This window comes from Loxodonta africana, unplaced genomic scaffold, assembly GCF_030014295.1.
Source record: "Loxodonta africana isolate mLoxAfr1 unplaced genomic scaffold, mLoxAfr1.hap2 scaffold_109, whole genome shotgun sequence".
NCBI lineage: Eukaryota > Metazoa > Chordata > Mammalia > Proboscidea > Elephantidae > Loxodonta > Loxodonta africana.
The window spans coordinates 383,405-405,369 of record NW_026974874.1 but is presented as its reverse complement, the minus strand read 5'-3'; positions in this window follow the sequence as shown (position 1 = coordinate 405,369).

Sequence of the window (21,965 nt, the reverse complement as noted above, 5' to 3'; positions counted from 1 at the left end):
AGAAGGAACGACTGGAGACTGTAACCAGAGTTACCTCGTAAGAACGGCATGGTGTATACCCAGAGGTACCTCGGAAACAAGTCCTGATGACTGTACCCAGAGGTACCTCGGAATGAAGGCCTGGAGACTCTACCCAGACGTACCTCGGAAGAAAGGCCTGGTGACTGTACTCAGAGGTACCTCGGAAGGAAGGCCTGGGGACTTTACCCAGAGATACCTCAGAAGGAAGGCCTGGTGACTATACCCAGAGGTGCCTTGGAAGGAAGACCTGGTGACTGTACCCACAGCTAACTCGAAAGGAAGGCCTGGTGACTGTACCCAGATCTAACTCAGAAGGAAGGCCTGGTGACTGTAACCAGAGGTACCTCGGAGAGAGCCCTGGTGACTGTACCCAGAGGGACCTCAGAAAGAAGGCCAGGTGACTGTACCCGGAGGTACCTCAGAAGGAAGGCCGGAGGCGGTACACAGAGGTACCTCTGAAGGAAGGCCTGGTGACTGTACCCATAGGTACCTGAGAAGGAAAGAATGGTGACTGTACCCAGAGGTACCTCGTTAGAAAGGACGGTGAGTGTACCCAGAGGTTACTCGGAAAGAAGTCATGGTAACTGTATCCAGGGGTACCTCGGAAGAAAGGCCTGGTGACTGTACCCAGAGGGACCTCGGCAGGAAGGCTTGGTGACTGTACCCAGGCGTGCCTCGGACAAAAGGCCAGGTGACTGTACTCAGCGGTACCACGGAAGGAAGGCCTGGTGACTGTACCCAGAGGTACTTCGGAAGGCAGGCCTGGTGACTGTACCCAGAGATACCTCGCAAGGAAGGCTTGGTGACTGTACCCAGAGCTAACTCAGAAGGAAGGCCTGGTGATTGTACCCAGAGGTACCTCGTAAGAAAGGCCTGGTGACTGTACCCAGAGGCAGCTCGGAAGAACGGCCTAGTGACTGCACACAGAGTGACCTCAGTAATAAGCCCGGGTGAGTGTACCCAGAGTTACCTCGTAAGAAATGCCTGGTGACGCTACCCAGAGGTACCTTGGAAGAAATGCCTTTTGACTCTACCCAGAGGTACCTGGGAAGGAACGCCTAGTGACTGTACCCAGAGCTAAATCAGAAGGAAGGCCTGGTGATTGTACCCAGAGATACCTCGTAGGAAAGGCCTGGTGACTGTAACCAGAGTTACCTTGGAAGTAAGGCCTGGTGAGGGTACAGACAAGTACCTCAGAAAGAAGACCTGGTGACTGTACCCAGAGGTTCCTAGGAAGGAAGGCCTGGTGACTGTACCCAGAGGTACCTTGGAAGAAAGGCCTGGTGACTGTACCCAGAGATAAATCAGAAGGAAGGCCTGGTGACTGTATCCAGAGGTACCTCGTAAGAAAGGCCTGGTGACTGTGCCCACGGGGACCTCGGAAGAAAGGCCTGGTGACTGTACCCAGAGGGAACTGAGAAAGAAGGCCTGATGACTGTACCCAGAGGTACTTCAGAAGGAAGGCCTTTGACTGTACCCAGAGGTACCTCTGAAGGAAGGCCTGGTGTCTGTACCCAGAGGTACCTCGGAGAGAAGGCCTGGTGACTGTACCCAGAGGTACCTCAGAAGGAAGGCCTGGTGACTGCACCCAGAGGGACCTCAGAAATAAGCCCGGGTGAGTGTACCCAGAGGTACCTCAGAAGGAAAGCCGGTGACTGTACCCAGAGTTACCTCGTAAGAATGGCCTGGTGACTCTACCCAGAGGGACCTGGGAAGAAAGGCCTGGTGACTGTACCCAAAGGGAACTGAGAAAGAAGGCCGGGTGACTGTACCCAGAGGTACCTCAGAAGGAACGACTGGAGACTGTAACCGGAGGTACCTCGTAAGAACGGCCTGGTGAGTGTACCCAGAGGTACCTCGGAAGAAAGGTCTGGTGACTCTACCCAGAGGTACCTGGAAAGGAAGCCCTTGCACTATACTCAGAGGTACCTCAAAAAAAAGACCTCGTGACTCTCCCCAGAAGTACTTCAGAAGGAAGGCCTGGTGACTGTGCCCAGAGGTACCTCAGAAGGAAGGCCTGGTGGCTGTACCCAGAGGTACCTCAGAAGGAAGGCCTGGTGACTATACCCAGAGGTACGTCGGAAGGAAGGCCTAATGACTGTACCCAGAGGTTCCTCGGAAGAAAGGCCCAGTGACTGTACCCAGAGGTACTTAGGAAGGAAGGCATGGTGACTGTACCCAGAGATACGTGGGAAGGAAGGCCTGGTGACTGTACCCAGAGGTACCACAGAATGAAGGCCTGGTGACTGTACCCAGAGGTACCACGGAAGGAAGGCCTGGTGACTGCACCCAGAGTTATCTTGTAAGAAATGCCTGGTGATTGTACCCAGAGATGCCTCGGAAGGAAGGCCTGTTGACTGTACCCCGAAGTACGTCAGAAGGAAGGCCTGGTGACTGTACCGAATTGTACCTCAGAATTAAGGATAAGTGACCCTACCCAGAGGCACCTGGGAAGGAAAGCCTGGTACTGTACACAGAGGTACTTCGGAAGAAAGGCCTGGAGACTGTACCGAGAGGTACCTCAGAAGGAAGGCCTTTGACTGTACTCAGAGGTACCCCTGAAGGAGGCCTGGTGACTGTATCCATAGGTACCTTGGAAGGAACGCCTGGAGACTGTAAACAGAGGTACCTCGGAAGAAAGGCCTGGTGAGTTTACCCAGAGGTACCTCGGAAAAAAGTCCTAATGACTGTACCCAGAGGTACTTCGGAAGGAAGGCCTGGAGACTGTACCCAGACGTACCTCGGAAGAAAGGCGTGGTGACTGTACTCAGAGGTACCTCAGAAGAAAGACCTAGTGACTGTACGCACAGTTACCTCAGAAGGAAGGCCTGGTGACTGTACCCATAGGTACCTGAGAAAGAAAGAATGGTGACTGTACCCAGAGGTACCTCGTTAGAAAGGACGGTGAGTGTACCCAGAGGTTACTCGGAAAGAAGTCATGGTAACTGTATCCAGGGGTACCTGGGAAGAAAGGCCTGGTGACAGTGCCCAGAGGGACCTCGGCAGGAAGGCCTGGTGGCTGTACAGAGAAGTACCTCAAAAGGAAGGCCTGGTGACTGTACCCAGGCGTGTCTCGGACAAAAGGCCAGGTGACTGTACTCAGCGGTACCACGGAAGGAAGGCCTGGTGACTGTACCCAGAGGTACCTCAGAAGGAAGGCCTTTGACTGTACCCATAGGTACCACAGAAGGAACGACTGGAGACTGTAAGCAGAGGTATCTCGTAAGAACGGCTTGGTGAGTGTACCCAGAGATACCTCGGAAACAAGTCCTGATGACTGTATCCAGAGGTACCTCGGAAGGAAGGCCTGGAGACTGTACCCAGAGGTACCTCAGAGAAAACCCTGGTGACTGTGCCCAGAGGGTCCACAGAAAGAAGGCCAGGTGACTGTACCCATAGGTACCTCAGAAGGAAGGCCGGTGACTGTACCCAGAGGTACCTCGGAAGGAAGGCCTGGTGACTATACCTAGAGGTAACTCGGAAGAAAGGTGTGGTGACTGTACCCAGGGTAACTCCCAAGGAAAGCCTGGTGACTGTACACAGAGGTACCTGGGAAGGAAGGCCTGGTGACTGTACCCAGAGTTAGCTCGGAAGAAATGCCTGGTGACTCTAAACAGAGGTACCTCGGAAAGAAGCCCTGGTGAATGTACCCAGAGGTACCTCGAAAGGAATGCCTGGTGACTGTACTCAGAGGTACCTCAGAAGAAAGACCTAGTGACTGTACGCACAGGTACCTCAGAAGGAAGGCCTGGTGAATGTACCCAGATATACCTCAGTAGGAAGGCCTTTGACTGTACCCAGAGGTACCTCTGAAGGAAGGCCGGGTGAGTGTACCCAGAGGTACCTCGGAGAGAAGGCCTGGTGACTGTACCCAGAGGTACCTCAGAAGGAAGGCCTTTGACTGTACCCAGAGGTACCCCTGAAGGAAGGCTTGGTGACTGTACCCATAGGTACCTCAGAAGGAACAACTGGAGACTGTAACCAGAGGTACCTCCTAAGAACGGCCTGGTGAGTGTACCCAGAGGTACCTCGGAAACAAGGCCTGATGACTGTACCCAGAGGTACCTCGGAAGGAAGACCTGCAGATTGTATCCAGACGTACATCGGAAGACAGGCGTGGTGACTGTACTCAGAGGTACCTCCGAAGGAAGGCCTGGGGACTTACCCAGAGGTACCTCAGAAGGAAGGCCTTTGAGTGTACCCAGAGGTACCTCTTAAGGAAGTCCTGGTGACTGTACCCGAAGGTACCTCTGAAGGAAAGACTGGAGACTGTACCCAGAGGTACCTCGTAAGAAAGGCCTGGTGAGTGTACCCAGAGGTACTTCGGAAAGAAGTCCTGGTGACTGTACTCAGAGGTACCTCGGAAGGAAGGCCTGTGGACTTTACTCAGAGATACCGCAGAAGGAAGGCCTGGTGACTGTACCCAGAGGTACCTCAGAAGGAAGGCCTTTGACTGTACCCAGAGATACCTCTGAAGGAAGGCCTGGTGACTGTACCCAGAGGGACCTCGGAGAGAAGGCCTTTGACTGTACCCAGAGGTACCTCAGAATGAAGGCCTTTGACTCCACCCAGAGGTACCCCTGAAGGAAGGCCTCGTGACTGTTCCCATAGGTACCTCAGAAGGAACAACTGGAGACTGTAACCAGAGGTACCTCCTAAGAACGGCCTGGTGAGTGTACCCAGAGTTACCTCGGAAACAAGGCCTGATGACTGTACCCAGACGTACCTCGGAAGAAAGGCGTGGTGACTGTACTCAGAGGTACCTCCGAAGGAAGGTCTGGGGACTTCACCCAGAGGTACCTCAGAAGTAAGGCCTTTGAGTGTACCCAGAGATACCTCTTAAGGAAGGCCTGGTGACTGTACCCAAAGGTACCTCAGAAGGAAAGACTGGAGACTGTAAACAGAGGTACCTCGTAAGAACGGCCTGGTGAGTTTACCCAGAGATACCTCGGAAACTAGTCCTGATGACTGTACCGAGAGGTACCTCGGAAGGAAGGCCTGGAGACTGTACCCAGAGGTACCTCAGAGAAAACCCTGGTGACTGTGCCCAGAGGGTCCACAGAAAGAAGGCCAGGTGACTGTACCCATAGGTACCTCGGAAGGAAGGCCTTTGACTGTACCCAGAGGTACCTCAGAAACAAGGCCTGATGACTGTACCCAGAGGTACCTCGGAAGGAAGACCTGCAGATTGTATCCAGACGTACCTCGGAAGACAGGCCTGGTGACTGTACTCAGAGGTACCTCAGAAGAAAGACCTAGTGACTGTACGCACAGGTACCTCAGAAGGAAGGCCTGGTGAATGTATCCAGATATACCTCAGAAGGAAGGCCTTTGACTGTACCCAGAGGTACCTCTGAAGGAAGGCCTGGTGACTGTACCCATAGGTACCTCAGAAGGAACGACTGGAGACTGTAACCAGAGTTACCTCGTAAGAACGGCATGGTGAGTGTACCCAGAGGTACCTCGGAAACAAGTCCTGATGACTGTACCCAGAGGTACCTCGGAAGGAAGGCCTGGAGACTCTACCCAGACGTACCTCGGAAGAAAGGCCTGGTGACTATACCCAGAGTTAGCTCGGAAGAAATGCCTGGTGACTCTAAACAGAGGTACCTCGGAAAGAAGCCCTGGTGAATGTACCCAGAGGTACCTCGAAAGGAATGCCTGGTGACTGTTTTCAGAGTTACCTCAGAAGAAAGACCTAGTGACTGTACGCACAGGTACCTCAGAAGGAAGGCCTGGTGAATGTATCCAGATATACCTCAGAAGGAAGGCCTTTGACTGTACCCAGAGGTACCTCAGAAACAAGGCCTGATGACTGTACCCAGAGGTACCTCGGAAGGAAGACCTGCAGATTGTATCCAGACGTACCTCGGAAGACAGGCCTGGTGACTGTACTCAGAGGTACCTCAGAAGAAAGACCTAGTGACTGTACGCACAGGTACCTCAGAAGGAAGGCCTGGTGAATGTATCCAGATATACCTCAGAAGGAAGGCCTTTGACTGTACCCAGAGGTACCTCTGAAGGAAGGCCTGGTGACTGTACCCATAGGTACCTCAGAAGGAACGACTGGAGACTGTAACCAGAGTTACCTCGTAAGAACGGCATGGTGAGTGTACCCAGAGGTACCTCGGAAACAAGTCCTGATGACTGTACCCAGAGGTACCTCGGAAGGAAGGCCTGGAGACTCTACCCAGACGTACCTCGGAAGAAAGGCCTGGTGACTGTACTCAGAGGTATCTCGGAAGGAAGGCCTGGGGACTTTACCCAGAGATACCTCAGAAGGAAGGCCTGGTGGCTATACCCAGAGGTGCCTTGGAAGGAAGGCCTGGTGACTGTACCCAGAGCTAACTCAAAAGGAAGGCCTGGTGACTGTACCCAGAGCTAACTCAGAAGGAAGGCCTGGTGACTGAAACCAGAGGTACCTCGGAGAGAGCCCTGGTGACTGTACCCAGAGGGACCTCAGAAAGAAGGCCAGGTGACTGTACCCGGAGGTACCTCAGAAGGGAGGCCGGGGGCGGTACACAGAGGTACCTCTGAAGGAAGGCCTGGTGACTGTACCCATAGGTACCTGAGAAAGAAAGAATGGTGACTGTACCCAGAGGTACCTCGTTAGAAAGGACGGTGAGTGTACCCAGAGGTTACTCGGAAAGAAGTCATGGTAACTGTATCCAGGGGTACCTGGGAAGAAAGGCCTGGTGACAGTGCTCAGAGGGACCTCGGCAGGAAGGCCTGGTGGCTGTACAGAGAAGTACCTCAAAAGGAAGGCCTGGTGACTGTCCCCAGGCGTGCCTCGGACAAAAGGCCAGGTGACTGTACTCAGCGGTACCACGGAAGGAAGGCCTGGTAACTGTACCCAGAGGTACCTCGGAAGGCAGGCCTGGTGACTGTACCCAGAGATGCCTCGGAAGGAAGGCTTGGTGACTGTACCCAGAGCTAACTCAGAAGGAAGGCCTGGTGATTGTACCCAGAGGTACCTCGTAAGAAAGGCCTGGTGACTGTACCCAGAGGCAGCTCGGAAGAGCGGCCTGGTGACTGCACCCAGAGGGACCTCAGAAATAAGCCCGGGTGAGTGTACCCAGAGGTACCTCAGAAGGAAAGCCGGTGACTGTACCCAGAGTTACCTCGTAAGAGTGGCCTGGTGACTCTACCCAGAGGGACCTCGGAAGAAAGGCCTAGTGACTGTACCCAAAGGGAACTGAGAAAGAAGGCCGGGTGACTGTACCCAGAGGTACCTCAGAAGGAACGACTGGAGACTGTAACCAGAGGTACCTCGTAAGAACGGCCTGGTGAGTGTACCCAGAGGTACCTCGGAAGAAAGGTCTGGTGACTCTACCCAGAGGTACCTGGAAAGAAGGCCGGTGACTGTCCCCAGAGATAAATCAGAAGGAAGGCCTGGTGATTGTACCCAGAGGTACCTCGTAAGAAAGGCCTGGTGACTGTACCCAGAGGCAGCTCGGAAGAACGGCCTGGTGACTGCACCCAGAGGGACCTCAGAAATAAGCCCGGGTGAGTGTACCCAGAGGTACCTCAGAAGGAAAGCCGGTGACTGTACAGAGAGTTACCTCATAAGAATGGCCTGGTGACTCTACCCAGAGGGACCTCGGAAGAAAGGCCTGGTGACTGTACCCAGAGGGAACTGAGAAAGAAGGCCGGGTGACTGTACCCAGAGGTACCTCAGAAGGAACGACTGGAGACTGTAACCAGTGGTACCTCGTAAGAACGGCCTGGTGAGTGTACCCAGAGGTACCTCGGAAGAAAGGTCTGGTGACTCTACCCAGAGGTACCTGGAAAGGAAGCCCTTGTACTATACTCAGAGGTACCTCAAAAGAAAGACCTCGTGACTCTCCCCAGAAGTACTTCAGAAGGAAGGCCTGGTGACTGTGCCCAGAGGTACCTCAGAAGGAAGGCCTGGTGGCTGTACCCAGAGGTACCTCAGAAGGAAGGCCTGGTGACTATACCCAGAGGTACGTCGGAAGGAAGGCCTAAAGACTGAACCCAGAGGTTCCTCGGAAGAAAGACCCAGTGACTGTACCCAGAGGTACCTCGGAAGGCAGGCCTGGTGACTGTACCCAGAGATGCCTCGGAAGGAAGGCTTGGTGACTGTACCCAGAGCTAACTCAGAAGGAAGGCCTGGTGATTGTACCCAGAGGTACCTCGTAAGAATGGCCTGGTGACTGTACGCAGAGGCAGCTCGGAAGAACGGCCTAGTGACTGCACCCAGAGGGACCTGAGAAATAAGCCCAGGTGAGTGTACCCAGAGGTACCTCAGAAGGAAGGCCTTTGACTGTACCCAGAGGTACCTCTGAAGGAAGGCCTGGTGACTGTGCCCATAGGTACCTCAGAAGGAACGACTGGAGACTGTAACCAGAGTTACCTCATAAGAACGGCATGGTGAGTGTACCCAGAGGTACCTCGGAAACAAGTCCTGATGACTGTACCCAGAGGTACCTCGGAAGGAAGGCCTGGAGACTGTACTCAGACGTACCTCGGAAGAAAGGCCTGGGGACTTTACCCAGAGGTACCTCAGAAGGAAGGCCTTTGAGTGTACCCAGAGGTACCTCTTAAGGAAGTCCTGGTGACTGTACCCAAAGGTACCTGAGAAGGAAAGACTGCAGACTGTACCCAGAGGTACCTCGTAAGAACGACCTGGTGAGTGTACCCAGACGTACCTCGGAAAGAAGTCCTGTTGACTGTACTCAGATGTACCTGAGAAGGAAGGCCTGGGGACTTTACTCAGAGATACCGCAAAAGGAAGGCCTGGTAACTGTACCCAGATGTACCTCAGAAAGAAGGCCGGGTAACTCTACTCAGAGGTACCTCAGAAGGAAGGCCGGTGACTGTACCCAGAGGGACTTCGGCAGAAAGGCCTGGTGACTGTACCCAGAGGGAACTGAGAAAGAAGGCCTTGTGACTGTACCCAGAGGTACCTCAGAAGGAAGGCCTTTGACTGTACCCATAGGTACCTCAGAAGGAACGACTGGAGACTGTGAGCAGAGGTACCTCGTAAGAACGGCCTGGTGAGTGTACCCAGAGATACCTCGGAAACAAGTCCTGATGACTGTACCCAGAGGTACCTCGGAAGGAAGGCCTGGAGATTGTACCCAGAGGTACCTCAGAGAAAACCCTGGTGACTGTGTCCAGAGGGTCCACAGAAAGAAGGCCAGGTGACTGTACCCATAGGTACCTCAGAAGGAAGGCTGGTGACTGTACCCAGAGGTACCTCGGAAGGAAGGCCTGGTGCCTATACCTAGAGGTAACTCGGAAGAAAGGCGTGGTGACTGTACCCAGGGTAACTCCCAAGGAAAGCCTGGTGACTGTACACAGAGGTACCTGGGAAGGAAGGCCTGGTGACTGTACCCAGAGTTAGCTCGGAAGAAATGCCTGGTGACTCTAAACAGAGGTACCTCGGAAAGAAGCCCTGGTGAATGTACCCAGAGGTACCGCGAAAGGAATGCCTGGTGACTGTACTCAGAGGTACCTCAGAAGAAAGACCTAGTGACTGTACGCACAGGTACCTCAGAAGGAAGGCCTGGTGAATGTATCCAGATATACCTCAGAAGGAAGGCCTTTGACTGTACCCAGAGGTACCTCTGAAGGAAGGCCTGGTGACTGTACCCCTAGGTACCTCAGAAGGAACGACTGGAGACTGTAACCAGAGTTACCTCGTAAGAACGGCATGGTGAGTGTACCCAGAGGTACCTCGGAAACAAGTCCTGATGACTGTACCCACAGGTACCTCGGAAGGAAGGCCTGGAGACTGTACTCAGACGTACCTCGGAAGAAAGGCCTGGTGACTGTACTCAGAGGTACCTCGGAAGGAAGGCCTGGGGACTTTACCCAGAGATACCTCAGAAGGAAGGCCTGGTGACTGTAACCAGAGGTACCTCAGAAGGAAGGCCTTTGACTATACCCAGAGGTACTTCGGAAAGAAGTCCTGGTTACTGTACTCAGAGGTACCTCGGAAGGAAGGCCTGGGGACTTTACTCAGAGATACCGCAGAAGGACGGCCTGGTGACTGTACCCAGAGGTACCTCAGAAGGAAGGCCTTTGACTCTACCCAGAGGTACCTCTGAAGGAAGGCCTGGTGACTGTACCCAGAGGGACCTCGGAGAGAAGGCCTTTGACTGTACCCAGAGGTACCTCAGAAGGAAGGCCTTTGGCTCCACCCAGAGGTACCCCTGAAGGAAGGCCTGGTGACTGTACCCAGAGGTACCTCAGAAGGAAGGCCTTTGACTGTACCCATAGGTACCTCAGAAGGAACGACTGGAGACTGTAAGGAGAGGTACCTCGTAAGAACGGCCTGGTGAGTGTACCCAGAGATACCTCGGAAACAAGTCCTGATGACTGTACCCAGAGGTACCTCGGAAGGAAGGCCTGGAGACTGTACCCAGAGGTACCTCAGAGAAAACCCTGGTGACTGTGCCCAGAGGGTCCACAGAAAGAAGGCCAGGTGACTGTACCCATAGGTACCTCAGAAGGCAGGCCGGTGACTGTACCCAGAGGTACCTCGGAAGGAAGGCCTGGTGACGATACCTAGAGGTAACTCGGAAGAAAGTCGTGGTGACTGTACCCAGGGTAACTCCCAAGGAAAGTCTGGTGATTGTACACAGAGGTACCTGGGAAGGAAGGCCTGGTGACTGTACCCAGAGATAGCTCGGAAGAAATGCCTGGTGACTCTAAACAGAGGTACCTCGGAAAGAAGCCCTGGTGAATGTCCCCAGAGGTACCTCGAAAGGAATGCCTGGTGACTGTACGCAGAGGTACCTCAGAAGAAAGACCTAGTCACTGTTCGCACAGGTACCTCAGAAGGAAGACCTGGTGATATTACCCAGATGTACCTCAGAAGGAAGGCCTTTGACTGTACCCAGAGGTACCTGTGAAGGAAGGCCTGGTGACTGTACCCATAGTTACCTCAGAAGGAACGACTGGAGACTGTAACCAGAGGTACCTCGTAAGAACGGCATGGTGAGTATACCCAGAGGTCGTCGGAAACAAGTCCTGATGACTGTACCCAGAGGTACCTCGGAAGGAAGGCCTGGAGACTGTACCCAGACATACCTCGGAAGAAAGGCCTGGTGACTGTACCCATAGGTACCTGAGAAGGAAAGAATGGTGACTGTACGCAGAGATACCTCGTTAGAAAGGACGGTGAGTGTACCCAGAGGTTACTCGGAAAGAAGGCATGGTAACTGTATCCAGGGGTACCTCGGAAGAAAGGCCTGGTGACTGTACCCAAAGGTACCTGGGAAGAAAGCCTGGTGACTGTACCCAGAGGGACCTCGGCAGGAAGGCCTGGTGGCTGTACAGAGAAGGACCTCAAAAGGAAGGCCTGGTGACTCTACCCAGGCGTGCCTCGGACAAAAGGCCAGATGACTGTACCCAGAGGTACCACAGAAGGAAGGCCTGGTGACTGTACCCAGAGGTACCTCGGAAGGCAGGCCTGGTGACTGTACCCAGAGATGCCTCGGAAGGAAGGCCTGGTGACTGCACCCAGAGTTACCTTGTAAGAAATGCCTGGTGATTGTACCCAGAGATGCCTCGGAAGGAAGGCCTGTTGACTGTACCCCGAAGTACGTCAGAAGGAAGGCCTGGTGGCTGTACCGAATCGTACCTCGGAATTAAGGATTAGTGACCCTACCCAGAGGCACCTGGGAAGGAAAGCCTGGTACGGTCCACAGAGGTACCTCGGAAGAAGGCCTGGAGACTGTACCCAGAGGTACCTCACAAGGAAGGCCTTTGACTGTACCCAGAGCTACCCATGAAGGAAGGCCTGGTGACTGTACCCATAGGTACCTCAGAAGGAACGACTGGAGACTGTAACCAGAGGTACCTCGTAAGAACGGCCTGGTGAGTTTACCCAGAGGTACCGCGGAAAAAAGTCCTAATGACTGTACCCAGAGGTACTTCGGAAGGAAGGCCTCGAGACTGTACCCAGAGGTACCTCGGAAGAAAGGCCTGGTGACTGTACCAAGAGGTACATCAGAAGGAAGGCCTGGTGACTGTACCCACAGGAACGTCGGAAGGAAGGCCTGTTGACTGTACCCAGAGTTAACTCAGAAGGAAGGCCTGGTGACTGTACCCAGAGGTACCTTGTAAGAAATGCCTGGTGAGTGTACCCACAGATACCTCGGAAGGAAGGCCTGTTGACTGTGCCCAGAGGTACCTCAGAGGGAAGACCTGGTGACTGTACACAGAGGTTCCTCGGAATGAAGGCCTGGTGAGTGTACCCAGAGATACGTCAGAAGGAAGGCCTGGTGGCTATACCCAGAGGTGCCTCGGAAGGAAGGCCTGGTGACTGTACCCATAGGTACCTTGGAAGGAAACACTGGAGACTGTAACCAGAGGTACCTCGTAAGAACGGCCTGGTGAGTTTACCCAGAGGTACCTCGGAAAAAAGTCGTAATGACTGTACCCGGAGTTACTTCGGAATGAAGGCCTGGAGACTGTACCCAGAGGTACCTCGGAAGAAAGGGCTAGTGACTGTACCCAGAGATAAATCTGAAGGAAGGCCTGGTGACTGAACTCGGAGGTACCTCGTAAGAAAGGCCTGGTGACTATACCCAGGGGGACCTCGGAAGAAAGGCCTGGTGACTACCCAGAGGGAACTGAGAAAGAAGGCCGGATGACTGTACCCAGAGGTACCTCAGAAGGAAGGCCTTTGACTGTACCCAGAGGTACCTCTGAAGGAAGGCCTGGTGACTGTACCCAGAGGTACCTCGGAGAGAAGGCCTGGTGACTGTACCCAGAGGTACCTCACAAGGAAGGCCTTTGACTGTACCCAGAGGTACCCCTGAAGGAAGGCCTGGTGACTGCACCCATAGGTACCTCAGAAGGAACAACTGGAGACTGTAACCAGAGGTACCTCCTAAGAACGGCCTGGTGAGTGTACCCAGAGGTACCTCGGAAACAAGGCCTGATGACTGTACCCAGAGGTACCTCGAAAGGAAGACCTGCAGATTTTACCCAGACGTACCTCGGAAGAAAGGCGTGGTGACTGTACTCAGATGTACCTCCGAAGGAAGGTCTGGGGACTTCACCCAGAGGTACCTCAGAAGGAAGGCCTTTTAGTGTACCCAGAGGTACCTCTTAAGGAAGGCCTGGTGACTGTACCCAAAGGTACCTCAGAAGGAAAGACTGGAGACTGTACCCAGAGGTACCTCGTAAGAACGACGTGGTGAGTGTACCCAGACGTACCTCGGAAAGAAGTCCTGGTGACTGTACACAGATGTACCTCAGAAGGAAGGCCTGGGAACTTTACTCAGAGATACCGCAGAAGGAAGGCCTGGTGACTGTACCCAGAGGTACCTCAGAAAGAAGGCCGGGTAACTCTACTCAGAGGTACCTCAGAAGGAAGGCCGGTGACTGTACCCAGAGGGACCTCGGCAGAAAGGCCTGGTGACTGTACCCAGAGGGAACTGAGAAAGAAGGCCGTGTGACTGTACCCAGAGGTACCTCAGAAGGAAGGCCTTTGACTGTACCCATAGGTACCTCAGAAGGAACGACTGGAGACTGTAAGCAGAGGTACCTCGTAAGAACGGATTGGTGAGTGTACCCAGAGATACCTCGGAAACAAGTCCTGATGACTGTACCCAGAGGTACCTCGGAAGGAAGGCCTGGAGGCTGTACCCAGAGGTACCTTGGAAGGAACCACTGGAGACTGTAACCAGAGGTACCTCGTAAGAACGGCCTGGTGAGTTTACCCAGAGGTACCTCGGAAAAAAGTCGTAATGACTGTACCCGGAGGTACTTCGGAAGGAAGGCCTGGAGACTGTACCCAGAGGTACCTCGGAAGAAAGGCCTAGTGACTGTACCCAGAGATAAATCTGAAGGAAGGCCTGGTGACTGTACTCGGAGGTACCTCGTAAGAAAGGCCTGGTGACTATACCCAGGGGGACCTCGGAAGAAAGGCGTGGTGACTGTACTCAGAGGCACCTCGGAATGAAGGCCTGGGGATTTTACTCAGAGATACCTCAGAAGGAAGGCCTGGTGGCTATACCCAGAGGTGCCTCGGAAGGAAGGCCTGGTGACTGTACCCATAGGTACCTTGGAAGGAACCACTGGAGACTGTAACCAGAGGTACCTCGTAAGAACGGCCTGGTGAGTTTACCCAGAGGTACCTCGGAAAAAAGTCGTAATGACTGTACCCGGAGGTACTTCGGAATGAAGGCCTGGAGACTGTACCCAGAGGTACCTCGGAAGAAAGGCCTGGTGACTGTACCCAGAGATAAATCTGAAGGAAGGCCTGGTGACTGTACTCAGAGGTACCTCGGAAGAAAGGCCTGATGACTACCCAGAGGGAACTGAGAAAGAAGGCCGGATGACTGTAAGCAGAGGTACCTCAGAAGGAAGGCCTTTGACTGTACCCACAGGTACCTCTGAAGGAAGGCCTGGTGACTGTACCCAGAGGTACCTCGGAGAGAAGGCCTGGTGACTGTACCCAGAGGTACCTCACAAGGAAGGCCTTTGACTGTACCCAGAGGTACCCCTGAAGGAAGGCCTGGTGACTGCACCCATAGGTACCTCAGAAGGAACAACTGGAAACTGTAACCCGAGGTACCTCCTAAGAACGGCCTGGTGAGTGTACCCAGAGGTACCTCGGAAACAAGGCCTGATGACTGTACCCAGAGGTACCTCGGAAGGAAGACCTGCAGATTGTACCCAGACGTACCTCCGAAGAAAAGCGTGGTGACTGTACTCAGAGGTACCTCCGAAGGAAGGTCTGGGGACTTCACCCAGAGGTACCTCAGAAGGAAAGCCTTTGAGTGTACCCAGAGGGACCTCTTAAGGAAGTCCTGGTGACTGTACCCAAAGGTACCTCAGAAGGAAAGACTGGAGACTGTACCCAGAGGTACCTCGTAAGAACGACCTGGTGAGTGTACCCAGACGTACCTCGGAAAGAAGTCCTGGTGACTGTACTCAGATGTACCTCAGAAGGAAGGCCTGAAGACTTTACTCAGAGATACCGCAGAAGGAAGGTCTGGTGACGGTACCCAGAGGTACCTCCGAAAGAAGGCCGGGTAACTCTACTCAGAGGTACCTCAGAAGGAAGGCCGGTGACTGTACCCAGAGGGACCTCGGCAGAAAGGCCTGGTGACTGTACCCAGAGGGAACTGAGAAAGAAGGCCGTGTGACTGTACCCAGAGGTACCTCAGAAGGAAGGCCTTTGACGGTACCCATAGGTACCTCAGAAGGAACGACTGGAGACTGTAAGCAGAGGTACCTCGTAAGAACGGCCTGGTGAGTGTACCCAGAGATACCTCGGAAACAAGTCCTGATGACTGTACCCAGAGGTACCTCGGAAGGAAGGCCTGGAGGCTGTACCCAGAGGTACCTCAGAGAAAACCCTGGTGACTGTGCCCAGAGGGTCCACAGAAAGAAGGCCTGGTGACTGGACCCAGAGTTAGCTCGGAAGAAATGCCTGGTGACTCTAAACAGAGGTACCTCGGATAGAAGCCCTGGTGAATGTACCCAGAGGTACCTCGAAAGGAATGCCTGGTGACTGTACTCAGAGGTACCTCAGAGGAAAGACCTAGTGACTGTTCGCACAGGTACCTCAGAAGGAAGGCCTGGTGATTGTACCCAGATGTACCTCAGGAGGAAGGCCTGTGACTGTACCCAGAGGTACCTGTGAAGGAAGGCCTGGTGACTGTACCCATAGTTACCTCAGAAAGAACGACTGGAGACTGTAACCAGAGGTACCTCGTAAGAACGGCATGGTGAGTATACCCAGAGGTACCTCGGAAACAAGTCCTGATGACTGTACCCAGACGTACCTCGGAAGAAAGGCGTGGTGACTGTACTCAGAGGCACCTCGGAATGAAGGCCTGGGGATTTTACTCAGAGATACCTCAGAAGGAAGGCCTGGTGGCTATACCCAGAGGTGCCTCGGAAGGAAGGCCTGGTGACTGTACCCAGAGGTACCTCAGAAAGAAGGCCAGGTAACTCTACTCAGAGGTACCTCAGAAGGATGGCCGGTGACTGTACCCAGAGGGACCTCGGCAGGAAGGCCTGGTGGCAGTACAGAGAAGGAGCTCAAAAGGAAGGCCTGGTGACTGTACCCAGGTGTGCCTCGGACAAAAGTCCAGGTGACTGTACTCAGAAGTACCACAGAAGGAAGGCCTGGTGACTGTACCCAGAGGTACCTCGGAAGGCAGGCCTGGTGACTCTACCCAGAGATGCCTCGGAAGGAAGGCTTGGTGACTGTACCCAGAGGTACCACGGAAGGAAGGCCTGGTGACTGCACCCAGAGTTACCTTGTAAGAAATGCCTGGTGATTGTACCCAGAGATGCCTCGGAAGGAAGGCCTGTTGACTGTACCCCGAAGTACGTCAGAAGGAAGGCCTGGTGGCTGTACCGAATCGTACCTCGGAATTAAGGATTAGTGACCCTACCCAGAGGCACCTGGGAAGGAAAGCCTGGTACGGTCCACAGAGGTACCTCGGAAGAAGGCCTGGAGACTGTACCCAGAGGTACCTCACAAGGAAGGCCTTTGACTGTACCCAGAGCTACCCATGAAGGAAGGCCTGGTGACTGTACCCATAGGTACCTCAGAAGGAACGACTGGAGACTGTAACCAGAGGTACCTCGTAAGAACGGCCTGGTGAGTGTACCCAGAGGTACCTCGGAAAAAAGTCCTAATGACTGTACCCAGAGGTACTTCGGAAGGAAGGCCTGGAGACTGTACCCAGACGTACCTCGGAAGAAAGGCCTGGTGACTGTACCAAGAGGTACATCAGAAGGAAGGCCTGTTGACTGTACCCAGAGTTAACTCAGAAGGAAGGCCTGGTGACTGTACCCAGAGGTACCTTGTAAGAAATGCCTGGTGAGTGTACCCAGAGGTACCTCTGAAGGAAGGCCTGGTGACTGTACCCAGAGGTACCTCAGAAGGAAGGCCTTTGACTGTACCCAGAGGTACCCCTGAAGGAAGGCCTGGTGACTTGACCAATAGGTACCTCAGAAGGAACAACTGGAGACTGTAACCAGAGGTACCTCCTAAGAACGGCCTGGTGAGTGTACCCAGAGGTACCTCGGAAACAAGGCCTGATGACTGTACCCAGAGGTACCTCGGAAGGAAGACCTGGAGATTGTACCCAGACATACCTCGGAAGAAAGGCGTCGTGACTGTACTCAGAGGTACCTCCGAAGGAAGGTCTGGGGACTTCACCCAGAGGTACCTCAGAAGGAAGGCCTTTGAGTGTATCCAGAGGTACCTCTTAAGGAAGTCCTGGTGACTGTACCCAAAGGTACCTCAGAAGGAAAGACTGGAGACTGTACCCAGAGGTACCTCGTAAGAACGACCTGGTGAGTGTACCCAGACGTACCTCGGAAAGAAGTCCTGGTGACTGTACTCAGAGGTAACTCGGAAGGAAGGCCTGGGGACTCTACTCAGAGGTACCTCAGAAGGAAGGCCGGTGACTGTACCTAGAGGGACCTCGGCAGAAAGGCCTGGTGACTGTACCCAGAGGGAACTGAGAAAGAAGGCCGTGTGACTGTACCCAGAGGTACCTCAGAAGGACGGCTGGTGACTGTACCCAGAGGTACCTCGGAAGGAAGGCCTGGTGACTATACCTAGAGGTAACTCGGAAGAAAGGCGTGGTGATGGTACCCAGGGTAACTCCCAAGGAAAGCCTGGTGACTGTACACAGAGGTACCTGGGAAGGAAGGCGTGGTGACTGTACCCAGAGTTAGCTCGGAAGAAATGCCTGGTGATTCTAAACAGAGGTACCTCGGAAAGAAGCCCTGGTGAATGTAACCAGAGGTACCTCAAAAGGAATGCCTGGTGACTGTACCCAGAGGTACCTCAGAAGAAAGACCTAGTGACTGTTCGCACAGGTACCTCAGAAGGAAGGCCTGGTGATTGTACCCAGATGTACCTCAGAAGGAATGCCTTTGACTGTACCCAGAGGTACCTCTGAAGGAAGGCCTGGTGACTGTACCCATAGGTACCTCTGAAGGAAGGCCTGGTGACTGTTCCCAAAGGTACCTCAGAAGGAAAGACTGGAGACTGTAACCAGAGGTACCTCGTAAGAACAGCATGGTGAGTATACCCAGAGGTACCTCGGAAACAAGTCCTGATGACTGTACCCAGAGGTACCTCGGAAGGAAGGCCTGGTGACTGTACCCAGACGTACCTCGGAAGAAAGGCGTGGTGACTATACTCAGAGGCACCTCGGAATGAAGGCCTGGGGATTTTACCCAGAGATACCTCAGAAGGAAGGCCTGGTGGCTATACCCAGAGGTGCCTCGGAAGGAAGGCCTGGTGACTGTACCCATAGGTACCTTGGAAGGAACCACTGGAGACTGTAACCAGAGGTACCTCTTAAGAACGGCCTGGTGAGTTTACCCAGAGGTACCTCGGAAAAAAGTCGTAATGACTGTACCCGGAGGTACTTCGGAAGGAAGGCCTGGAGACTGTACCCAGAGGTACCTCGGAAGAAAGGCCTGGTGACTGTACCCAGAGATAAATCTGAAGGAAGGCCTGGTGACTGTACTCAGAGGTACCTCGTAAGAAAGGCGTGGTGACTGTACCCAGGGGGACCTCGGAAGAAAGGCCTGGTGACTACCCAGAGGGAACTGAGAAAGAAGGCTGGATGACTGTACGCAGAGGTACCTCAGAAGGAAGGCCTTTGATTGTACCCAGAGGTACCTCTGAAGGAAGGCCTGGTGACTGTACCCAGAGGTACCTCGGAGAGAAGGCCTGGTGACTGTACCCAGAAGTACCTCAGAAGGAAGGCCTTTGGCTGTACCCAGAGGTACCCCTGAAGGAAGGCCTGGTTACTGCACCCATAGGTACCTCAGAAGGAACAACTGGAGACTGTAACCAGAGGTACCTCCTAAGAACGGCCTGGTGAGTGTACCCAGAGGTACCTCGGAAACAAGGCCTGATGACTGTACCCAGAGGTACCTCGGAAGGAAGACCTGCAGATTGTACCCAGACGTACCTCGGAAGAAAGGCGTGGTGACTGTACTCAGAGGTACCTCCGAAGGAAGGTCTGGGGACTTCACCCAGAGGTACCTCAGAAGGAAGGCCTTTGTGTGTACCCAGAGGTACCTCTTAAGGAAGTCCTGGTGACTGTACCCAAAGGTACCTCAGAAGGAAAGACTGGAGACTGTACCCAGAGGTACCTCGTAAGAACGACCTGGTGAGTGTACCCAGACGTACCTCGGAAAGAATTCCTGGTGACTGTACTCAGATGTACCTCAGAAGGAAGGCCTGGGGACTTTACTCAGAGATACCGCAGAAGGAAGGCCTGGTGACTGTACCCAGAGGTACCTCAGAAAGAAGACCCGTACATGTACCCAGAGGTACCTCGTAGAAAGCCCTAGTGACTGTACCCAGAGGGATCTCAGAAAGAAGGACTGGTGACTGTACCCGGAGGTACCTCAGAAGGACGGCCTGTTGACTGTGCCCAGAGGTACCTCAGAGGGAAGACCTGGTGACTGTACACAGAGGTTCCTCGGAATGAAGGCCTGGTGAGTGTACCCAGAGATACGTCAGAAGGACGGCCTGTTGACTGTGCCCATAGGTACCTTGGAAGGAAGACCTGGTGACTGTACCCAGAGGTTCCTCGGAATGAAGGCCTGGTGAGTGTACCCAGAGATACCTCGGAAGGAATGCCTGGTGACTACCCAGACGTACCTCGGAAGGAAGGCCTGTTGACTGTTCCAGAGTTAGCTCGGAGGAAAGGCCTGGTAACTGTACCCAGAGGCAGCTCGTAAGAACGGCCTGGTGACTGCACCCAGAGGGACCTCAGAAATAAGCCCGGGTGAGTGTACCCAGAGGTACCTCAGAAGGAAAGCCGGTGACTGTACCCAGAGTTACCTCGTAAGAAAGACCTGGTGACTCTTCCCAGAGGGACCTCGGCAGAAATGCCTGGTGACTGTACCCAGAGGTACCTCGGAAGAAAGGCCTGGTGACTGTACCCAGAGACAAATCAGAAGGAAGGCCTGGTGACTGTACCCAGAGGTACCTCGTAAGAAAGTCCTGGTGACTGTGCCCAGGGGGACCTCGGAAGAAAGGCCTGGTGAGTGTACCCAGAGGGAACTGAGAAAGAAGGCCGGATGACTGTACGCAGAGGTACCTCCGAAGGAAGGCCTTTGACTGTACCCAGAGGTACCTCTGAAGGAAGGCCTGGTGACTGTACCCAGAGGTACCTCGGAGAGAAGGCCTGGTGACTGTACCCAGAGGTACCTCAGAAGGAAGGCCTTTGACTGTACCCAGAAGTACCCCTGAAGGAAGGCCTGGTGACTGTACACATAGCTACCTCAGAAGGAACAATAGGAGACTGTAACCAGAGGTACCTCCTAAGAACGGCCTGGTGAGTGTACCCAGAGGTACCTCGGAAGAAAGGCCTGGTGACTGTACCCAGAGATAAATCAGAAGGAAGTCCTGATGACTGTACACAGAGGTACCTCGGAAGGAAGGCCTGGAGACTGTACCCAGACGTACCTCGGAAGAAAGGCGTGGTGACTGAACTGAGAGGTACCTCCGAAGAAGGCCTGGGGACTTTACCCAGAGGTACCTCAGAAGGAAGGCCTTTGAGTGTACCAAGAGGTACCTCTGAAGGAAGGCCTGGTGACTGTACCCAAAGGTACCTCAGAAGGAAAGACTGGAGACTGTACCCAGAGGTACCTCGTAAGAACGACCTGGTGAGTGTACCCAGAAGTACCTCGGAAAGATGTCCTGGTGACTGTACTCAGAGGTACCTCGGAAGGAAGGCCTGGGGACTCTACTCAGAGGTACCTCAGAAGGAAGGCCGGTGACTGTACCTAGAGGGACCTCGGCAGAAAGGCCTGGTGACTGTACCCAGAGGGAACTGAGAAAGAAGGCCGTGTGACTGTACCCAGAGGTAACTCAGAAGGAAGGCCGGTGACTGTACCCAGAGGTACCTCGGAAGGAAGGCCTGGTGACTATACCTAGAGGTAACTCGGAAGAAAGGCGTGGTGATGGTACCCAGGGAAACTCCCAAGGAAAGCCTGGTGACTGTACACAGAGGTACCTCAGAAGGAAAGACTGGAGACTGTACCCAGAGGTATCTCGTAAGAATGACCTGGTGAGTGTACCCAGACGTACCTCGGAAAGAAGTCCTGGTGACTCTACCCAGAGGTACCTCAGAAGGAAGGCCGGTGACTGTACCCAGAGGTACCTCGGAAGGAAGGCCTGGTGACTATACCTAGAGGTAACTCGGAAGAAAGGCGTGGTGATGGTACCCAGGGTAACTCCCAAGGAAAGCCTGGTGACTGTACACAGAGGTACCTGGGAAGGAAGGCCTGGTGACTGTACCCAGAGTTAGCTCGGAAGAAATGCCTGGTGACTCTAAACAGAGGTACCTCGGAAAGAAGCCCTGGTGAATGTAATCAGAGGTACCTCGAAAGGAATGCCTGGTGACTGTACCCAGAGGTACCTCAGAAGAAAGACCTAGTGACTGTTCGCACAGGTACATCAGAAGGAAGGCCTGGTGATTGTACCCAGATGTACCTCAGAAGGAAGGCCTTTGACTGTACCCAGAGGTACCGCTGAAGAAAGCCCTGGTGACTGTACCCATAGGTACCTCAGAAGGAACGACTGGAGACTGTAACCAGAGGTACCTCGTAAGAACAGCATGGTGAGTATACCCAGAGGTACCTCGGAAACAAGTCCTGATGACTGTACCCAGAGGTACCTCGGAAGGAAGGCCTGGTGACTGTACCCATAGGTACCTTGGAAGGAACCACTGGAGACTGTAACCAGAGGTACCTGGTAAGAACGGCCTGGTGAGTTTACCCAGAGGTACCTCGGAAAAAAGTCGTAATGACTGTACCCGGAGGTACTTCGGAGGGAGACCTGGAGACTGTACCCAGAGGTACCTCGGAAGAAAGGCCTGGTGACTGTACCCAGAGATAAATCTGAAGGAAGGCCTGGTGACTGTACTCAGAGGTACCTCGTAAGAAAGGCCTGGTGACTA